This window comes from Aythya ferina (genome assembly GCF_964211825.1).
Source record: "Aythya ferina genome assembly, chromosome: W".
NCBI classification, from domain to species: Eukaryota; Metazoa; Chordata; class Aves; order Anseriformes; family Anatidae; genus Aythya; species Aythya ferina.
The window spans coordinates 13,165,506-13,174,109 of NC_140313.1; the positions used below are offsets into that span (position 1 = coordinate 13,165,506).

The 8,604-nt window shown below is 43.8% G+C and overlaps 1 pseudogene across 1 annotated transcript; it reads right to left on the reverse strand.

Annotated features, from left to right (window-relative positions):
- Positions 1–2,443: 2,443 nt before the first annotated feature.
- LOC311426480 (oncoprotein-induced transcript 3 protein pseudogene) lies at positions 2,444–4,383 on the reverse strand (annotated as a pseudogene). The gene is made up of 2 exons: positions 4,377–4,383; positions 2,444–3,090 (listed from the first exon to the last, which is right to left on the reverse strand). The product of its transcript is annotated as an oncoprotein-induced transcript 3 protein pseudogene (transcript).
- Between the last annotated feature and the right edge of the window lie 4,221 nt (positions 4,384–8,604).

Sequence of the window (8,604 nt, forward strand, 5' to 3'; positions counted from 1 at the left end):
AAAACACACAGAGGAGGTTTGCACAAAGGTACACTCATATCCTAACAATCATATACAGGTCACACTGGGTACCCAACATTTTCCTCACCTCTCAAACACTCTTATTGATTTCAGTGGGAAATGTTCTTGACAAACTGATGCAGACTATAGTCTCTGGGAATTAATGGGAAAATTTGTTTTGCTATTTTTGAATTAGATTCTGACCTTTTTTGAAAGGAGGAATTCCAGCTAACTATAGTCATCAGAGTAGACCCCTGCACTTGGATCTTATTCAGTCTTCCCTTCCTTTCCTGTGCACTGCACAAGTCTACCACCAGTAAGGTAGTTACTGAGATCAACTGGCTGATGTAAATCTGGAGAAGAGCCACTTGATGGTCAGAGAAATAAATAGAAAGAGTGCAGCTTTCACATAGGAAGTGGTCAGTTAAAACTGACAAGACTTTGAAATGTGGCTAGTACAAACAGCTTGGGCTATTTGCATCCTAGATCACACACTTCCCTGGGTTGGAAGGTATCAAGGAAATGATGAGTGAATTTAGTTGTCAACCTAAATGTATTGAAAATATTGACTGGAAGAAAAGGGGCAGGGTTAGTCTCAGATGCTCAGCAAGGATTGTGTCTATTTATAAGTGAAAGGTTTGTTCACCTGGAAAGACAGATTGATCCAGGCACCATGGACCTCTTCTTATGAACTATGTGGTGAGTTCTTTTTTCAAGAAAAATCATGCAACCTGCAATGGAAGCCATGAGGACTTCTGCTGGCACAGATAGCTGCTGCAAATTTAGAATCCTGCCACAGAGCATAGTCCTGCCTGAGACAGAAGCATCCCTGCAAGATGACAGCATTTGCACCACAGATGTGAAATAGCCCTGCATATCATAAAGCTGGCTCCCAAAAGTTTGGGAGGATAAACAAACAAACAAACAAACAAAACCATCAAGTCTTCCAGCTCTTGAAATTCCATTCTTCCTCAAGAACTTCAGGATTTTAATCTTTTCCATAAGCATTTTAGGATCTTTTCAGAAACAGCAACTTGTCTCAGTCTTTGATGTTTTACATCTTGGGAATATGGTAGAAAAGTTCCTTGTTTCTCTAATCTACTGGGACATCATGGGACTACATAGATAATTAGATCTACACTGAATTAGGAGTTATTTGGGGAACCATAAATCTAATTTTTCAGATCTGTAGCTTATCATTACAAATTCTTTCACACAGACTCTATCTCTAAACATTTATATCAAGACAATGGTGTGTATTAACATAAGCCAGAGTCTGATGGAATTTTTATCCGTCAAGAATTTCATCCTCTGAGTCCATGACTCATTATGTATGCAACAATGAAAGGGAGAAAAAGTAACTGCCAAGTATTCAGATAGTAACGGTAACACTTTGGCAGCGTCCCCTGCAAGCTTTGTCTTTTAGTTGTTCTTCAGCTTGTTATAAATGAAGTCTCAACTCAATCTGAATTTAGTAATATTTATACTTATAAAAGGTATAAAAGCTATAAAAGGTATAAAAGGTATAAAAGGCAAGTAAACAGTGCTGGGTATGCGGGGAGTCTATGCTCCACCAACACGCACACACGAACATCAAACATTCTAAATATACAAAACATTGCTTTTACATACTAAACTTGAGTATGCCTATACATATGCACATTCAGAAAAGGTAACAAACAATCCTTTAGCTTACCTTGTTGTCTTTGCCCACAAACTTAAACATGGGAGCCTGGAAATGCTTGGCGAGATGGTCTTTTGACGTGTACTGTTTCACCGAATCATCAGAAACGCAGCCGTCTTGAATCAGGTAGTACTTGAGGATCTCATCGATTTTGGAGGTGGGAGTGGCAAAGCAGCTCTCTATCAGCGTCTGTCGTGGTTTAACCCGGCCGGCAGCTAAACACCACGCAGCCGTTCGCTCACCCTCCCCCCTCCCTCTCTGGGACGGGGGAGAGAAATGGAAAGTGAAGCCTGTGAGTTGAGATAAAGACAGTTTAATAAGAAAAATAATAATAACAATAATAACAATAATAACAACAATAATAATAATAATAATACAATGATGATAATAGTACTACTACTAATATGTACAAACAAGTGATGCACAATGCGATTGCTCACCACCCGCTGACCGATGCCCAGCCTAACCCCGAGTAGTCCGGCCCCCTCCCCCCGGCTAGCCACCCCTATATATTGTTTAGCATGACATCAGATGGTATGGAATACCCCTTTGGCTAGTTTGGGTCACCTGTCCTGGGTCTGTCCCCTCCCAGCTCTTGCTGCACCCCCAGCCTGCCCGTTGGCAGGACAGAGCAAGAAGCTGAGATGTCCTTGGCTTAGTATAAGCACTGCTCTGCAACAATTAAAACATCGGGGTGTTATCAGCACTCTTCTCATCCTAAGCCAAAACATAGCATTCTACCAGCTACTAGGAAGAAAATTAACTCTGTTCTAACTGAAACCAGGACAGAGTCTCCAGTCCATTGACATGCACGAAGGGTTCAATCCCAAAGTACAGAGAGGCCCGAAGCTTGAGGGTGGGAAGGGCACCCCTGTAGGGTGCATCAAAGTCTTTATCTTTGAAGATCTCAAGAGTGAAGGGGAAGATGCCCTGGTTGTGACTCATTATTTCCAAGGGCGAGTTCTTTAGGTTGAGCACGTAACCTTTGGAGATGGTGTACCGGCGTGGGAACTCACAGGTCACTGGGATCAGCAGCTTGCTAGTGCAGATGATGATGTCCCCGTTGCTCCCTGGAGTCTGCTTTGGCAAGCTGGTCACCAGATTGGTGGCAGAGATTTTATCATTTATCACATCCACAGCAGTGCCGCAGGACTTCAAGGAGAAATGGATGTTGACGTGAGTGCCATTGGATACCCCTTTGAAGGAAGTGTTGATGAGGGAAAGGTCCAGGCCTCCAACCAGGTCCTTTGGGATGCTCACCTCAATAGAGCTGGACTTGCACAGCACTGGAACTTGGCAAGTGTGGTTGTCTTCTGACAGAACAAGTCCCCTCGGACATTCACATTGGTATGAGTCTTCCACTTCAAAAAAGGTATGGCTGCAGCCTCCATTGTTATTGTGACAGACTTCGATTTAATCAGGAAAGAACAATCCTCTAAGTTTCATGACTTACTAAACTCAAGCACGCCTATACATATGTACAATCAGGAAAGGTAACAAACAATCCTTTAAGATCCATGACTTAACAGTCTCCATTTTCTATTCCTTTTGAAGAATATGTCTTGCTTTAAGTTGTCAAGCAACTCAGTCTTCAGGCCTTATGTATCCCGTTCTTCCCAGACTGAAGAAAAACATATCCATCTCCTTTTCAAGGCAAATGAGGCCTGGGTCAAAAGGCACGTTCAGGTTAACAGGGGACATAACAGTGTTATAAATGGCTCAGGATTCAAATTAGGATTAAATAAAAAAATAGGATTTATTGAAAGAATATAAAGGAATAGAGGTAAGCAAACAGCGCTGGGTGCACCGGGAGTCTCCGCTCCACCAGGACGCACACCAGTTACATCAAGCAGCTGATTTTTATGCTCCTAGACTAATACATATTCATTACTACTTCTAAAAAAAATAGATTATTAAAATTAGCTTCCGGGGTGCAGTCCCTCCTACTGGAGCATGCGCAGTCTCCTCTGGGGTCTCTTCTGGGGGTCTCTAGGGGTCTTTCATGCTGAAGGCTCGTAGTCTTCCTCTCCCCCTTTGTACTTACTGGGCACCATGCCAAGTTTATAGAACATCCTCTTCAAGTCTTGTCTCCCAGCCGTCCTTCAGCTTCTTTCTCCTTCCTCTTTATCTCTCGGCCCCCCCTAACCAGATACCAAAGATCCACATAGTATCCCATAACAGTCACTAGTTGTTATCAGTTGTTCTGAAACTCCCAGACACACGAGTAATTAAAACATTCTTCCCCAGCCATTCACAGACACATCTATAGCAGTGTTAGAAATAGAAGTCCGGAATAACAAAAGCAAACAGGTTCATAAATTTAAGGAGTGATAAATTGACTAGAATGAGGGGGAGACTGGGACACACTGCATCTGTGGTTCAAGAATTGAATTGCCAGTGCAGGGCCCAGAGGCAGACAGCATTCAAACAGAATTGTTCTTTATGGACACGAATTGTTAAAACATTCCTCACAATCCCTTATCTTCTTTTTAATATCCCCAATTCGTGTCACTTCTGTTGTTAATAACTGGATTTCATCAGTCCGTTCTTGGAGGGTCCAATTCTTAAACATCATAATTGACATATCCCCTTCCTTTTTTAATGAAGTTATTACCAATGTACTATTTATCACCCGGTGTATTAATAACGTAAGGCAAGGTATCATACAAGGCATATAGAATAACATAATTACACCACATGACAATAAAAATAACACTCTTTTAACCCATGGTCCACCAGGCAGCCATGAAAATAAATCCCATTTCATAACCTTCCAGTTTTGTGTTTGCTCGCTCACCTCCCCCCTCCTTCTCTGGGATGGGAGAGAGAAATGGGAAAGTGAAGCCTGTGAGTTGAGATAAAAACAAGAAAATAATAACAATAATAATAACAATAATGATGATAATAGTACTACTAGTAATAATGTGTACGAAACAAGTGATGCACAATGCAATTGCTCACCACCTGCTGTCCGATGCCCAACAAAACCCCAAGCAGTCCGGCCCTCCTCCCAGCCTGCCTGCTGACAGGACAGTGAGAAGCTGAATTTGGCTTGGTCCTTGGCTTGGTGTAAGCACTGCTCTGTAACAATTAAAAACAATTAAAACATCATCATATTATTAACATTCTTCTCATCCTAAACCAGAACATAACATTCTATCAGCTACTAGGAAGAAACACCCTTTTTATCAATCTTTAAACAGCAATTACTAAAGCTAAATTTTCCACAGACTTCTCCTTCTTGTGCTAGTAAATAATCCAAAGCTAGGCAATTTTGATACAAAGCAGTTCTCATCTTTATAACTCATTTAAATTAGTTCTCATCATTTATAACTATTTCTATTACAGCTAATAACCTAATTATTCTATTAAGTATATATACTGAGGTCCTATAGCCCCAGGATCTGTCTTCTGCCCACGTAGCTGGATCATAATAGGCAAAAGCCTTCAGTCAAGGAGTTAGGCCCGCTTTCAGGGTCAATTCAGGCTTGTGTTACCGTTCGGCCTGTCAGGGTGATCCAGCTCCTGGAAAACGAATCACAATTTTATATAGGTTTAAAAAAAAAGAGTTTTTTTTATGTTATTTTCTCGGGACAACCTGACCTTAGTGTGGGAGAAGTCCGGTCGAGGCCCTCTCACTCGGCAGTCAATACCCGTAGGGGTTGCCTCCCTCGGTAGACCATACACACCATAGTGGAGGGTCCTGCCCCGGTCTTGCCTTCTCCCTTTTCTCCCTTTAGGCTTGTCCCCTTTATTTGGCATCCTTAATTCATGCAGAGCCTCGTTGCCAGAATATTAGTTCTCCCTTAGCTTGAGTTTCAGTTTCCCAGGAGCAGACTCGACTCTCCAAGTTTCAGTAGTTACTGGTCCTTTTATTCTGGATGCGTGGGTCCCTTTCCGCAGTTCTCACAGCTGTTTCAGTAGTAAGTAAAACAAGGTACAGTCCCTCCCATCGGGGGTTCAGTGATTCTTCCCTCCCATGGCTGCTTGTTGAAACACTTTCTTTTTTATCTTCTGACAAGTTAAATAACAGTTATCTAATTTGCTTTGCCGTATGGCCCTTTCCAGGTTCCTGTAGCAGGATTCATCTGATAGCCTTTCAGGTTGATACAGATTTGACTACAGACACCAGGGTTTTGGCATTCATCAATACCTCCACAGTTTCTCTTGTTTACAAACTCAAATTCTGCTGGACAGTCACATTCATTTATGTTGCATTCCTTCAGGGGCTCATCACCCCAGTCCTTGCAGTCTCTCTGCTGGTTACACACTTTATTGATATCTATGCATTCTCCACTTCTGCACTTGAATTTGCCAGGTCCAGAGCACTGAATAACTTTGTTACAGTTTGCTTCATCAGTGCCATCCAGACAGTCTCTCACACCACTGCACTGCCTACTCCCATGGACACAGTTCCCATCTTCACATCTGAACTGGTCTGGTCCACAGGTCCAAGAAGGGCAGTTAATTTCATCATTTCCATCCTTGCAATAAGGATCTCTGTCACATCACCACTTCTTGTAGATACATTCACCTGAGCCGCACTGCACCTCACTCACAGAACACTTCACCGGAGGTGCAGGCTGGCGGCCACACTGCTCCAAAGATTCATCCGAGTGGTCGGAGCAGTCACCTTGACCATTGCAGACAAAGCTTTTGGAAATACATTGTCCACTACTGCATGTGAACTCTGCTGCACTACAAGTCACATTGCCCCAATTCTCTTCATCTTCTCCACTGTCACAGTCTTTTTCACCATCACATTTCCATGACACTGTTCTCATATGACACAGCTCAGCACTTTCGTCAGACCCATCTTCACAATCCGGATCCCCATCACACTGCCATCTGTTTGGCACACACTGACCACTGTTGCACACAAAGTCAGATTCAGCACACATCTTCTTCACACAAGTTCTCTCATCACTGCCATCTGAGCAGTCTTCACATTTTACTCTAGCACCGTCGGCAGCAGTGCACAGTCAGGCGAAGGCGAGCAGCAGGCAGAGCGCCCCGCACCATCACCTGTGTCACTTATACTACTCCTATTACCCATGCTGTTAGTGTCAGTGGCATCCTCCTTTTCTTTTTGCCACTGACCATTCACCACAACTGGATGAGACACATGATTACTAGTTAGGAAAGAGAGTGTAACGTCTGCTATACGGCTGCAGGCAGTGCCAGCTGCAACCTTAGGTTTGTGAAAGAGCCTGCCGGTGGTCATTTGGCAGTGTAATCTGCGTCTCTGCACTCCTGCCCTGCAATAGAGCTAAGTCGTCATTAGTAATAGTTATAACACCAATCTGGGGACTAATAGTCTTGTTTGCATTGCAAGATAAACCTTTTATAAAAAGAATGCTAGAGTGAAGCAGCACAGCCGCTGCTGCCGCTGCCTCCATGGTTACATCAGACAGGCTGCAGGGTCCTGATGTCCGCCCCTCTGCTCTGTGCCGACTCGCCTCACGGTGAGAGTCGACTGCCGGTGTCCACTGACACCTCTGATCTCCCGTAGCAACTCGATCTCGGATGTTCCGCAATTACTTCAATTTCCCCGCATTTTGCAGCTTCTGTCAGGTCTATTCTTTGTCTCTCAGAGCCGTCCGTGGCTCTGCAGCGTCCCAGGGCTCTCTCCGTCCAGCGGTAGTCCCTCCGTAGTTTCTCTGGTCTCTCGGCGCCGCTCCGGTCTCTCGGCCTGTTCAGGTCTCAGCGAGTCCCGGTCTCGGCCTGTGCGGGCCTCATATGTTGCAGGAAGCACAGCCGGAAGCACCAGTAGAGTCAGATCATGCTCCTGCCTTTTTCTTGTCACAGTCAAAACATTTAAGAGGAAAAAATAGGATACACAAGATACACAAGATACACCGGGCACCACCACTCAAAACTTGGATAAAACAGCACTTCTTTTCAGTCTGTCAAGCACTTCATTCGTCTCTGCCCACTCCCCTTGCAGAGAGTACGGAACCACGGATCGGAACTCTGCACTCGCTTTGCAGCAACGCTGCGTCTCACTCACACAGCACAATCGCACACGGAGGCCTCCAGCACATCTCATTCATACCACAGGAATATAATTTAGAATGATAACCAACCAAATAAGTATTGTTTCTGACTGTGTTCTTCGTGAAGTGACTTGTAACACTTTGTTTCAAACTCTTACACTTACACAAATACTTTCAACACAAAATATGTACAATATGCAAATATTACAATATACAAAATTTCAACACAAAATACAACACAAAATACATACATAAAAACACATACAATTATTAACACTCCAGTTAGTATCCCTCCAGCAGCCGAAAACATACCGTTTGTCTGCAGTTTCAGGAGATCTTTGCTCCTGCAGTGAGCAGCCGAGAGTGGAGTCCCCTCCGAGCAAAACACTCAGGGTGCACCTAGGGGTGTCCATGTTGCAGCCGATCCCGCAGCCGAGCAGAGTGTCTCCTGCCTGGCTCACCAAAATGACTCACAGAAAGCTGACTCCACAATCCGTAAGATTGTAAAGTAGGTATGTTTACTCAGTTCTATGCAGCACGGGGCGGGTAGTCCCACCAAAGTCATGCACTCCTAATGTGGCAAATTGCTCTAGTAAAGAGTTACATATATATGAACATTCCTATACATATGCATATTCCTAACCTGTCCCTTTGTGAACAGTCCTCCTTATCTCAGACCCCTTGATTAAAGTCTGAACCATGAGGTTGTTTTTGATCTGGTTCTCGGGATCCGAGAGGCTCCTGTTATCTGGTGGCATAAGTGCAGCACAGGCACAAATGCAGCACATATTCATTCTTAATCAATTGCTCTCTAATTTCTAATTCCAATGTTTCAGCTTGCTCTTTTCCGGATCCACAGGTATTCTACTATTAATGTTCAAAGCCTGACAGACCCCGTCCTCCGTGGATCAAAATACATGGGGT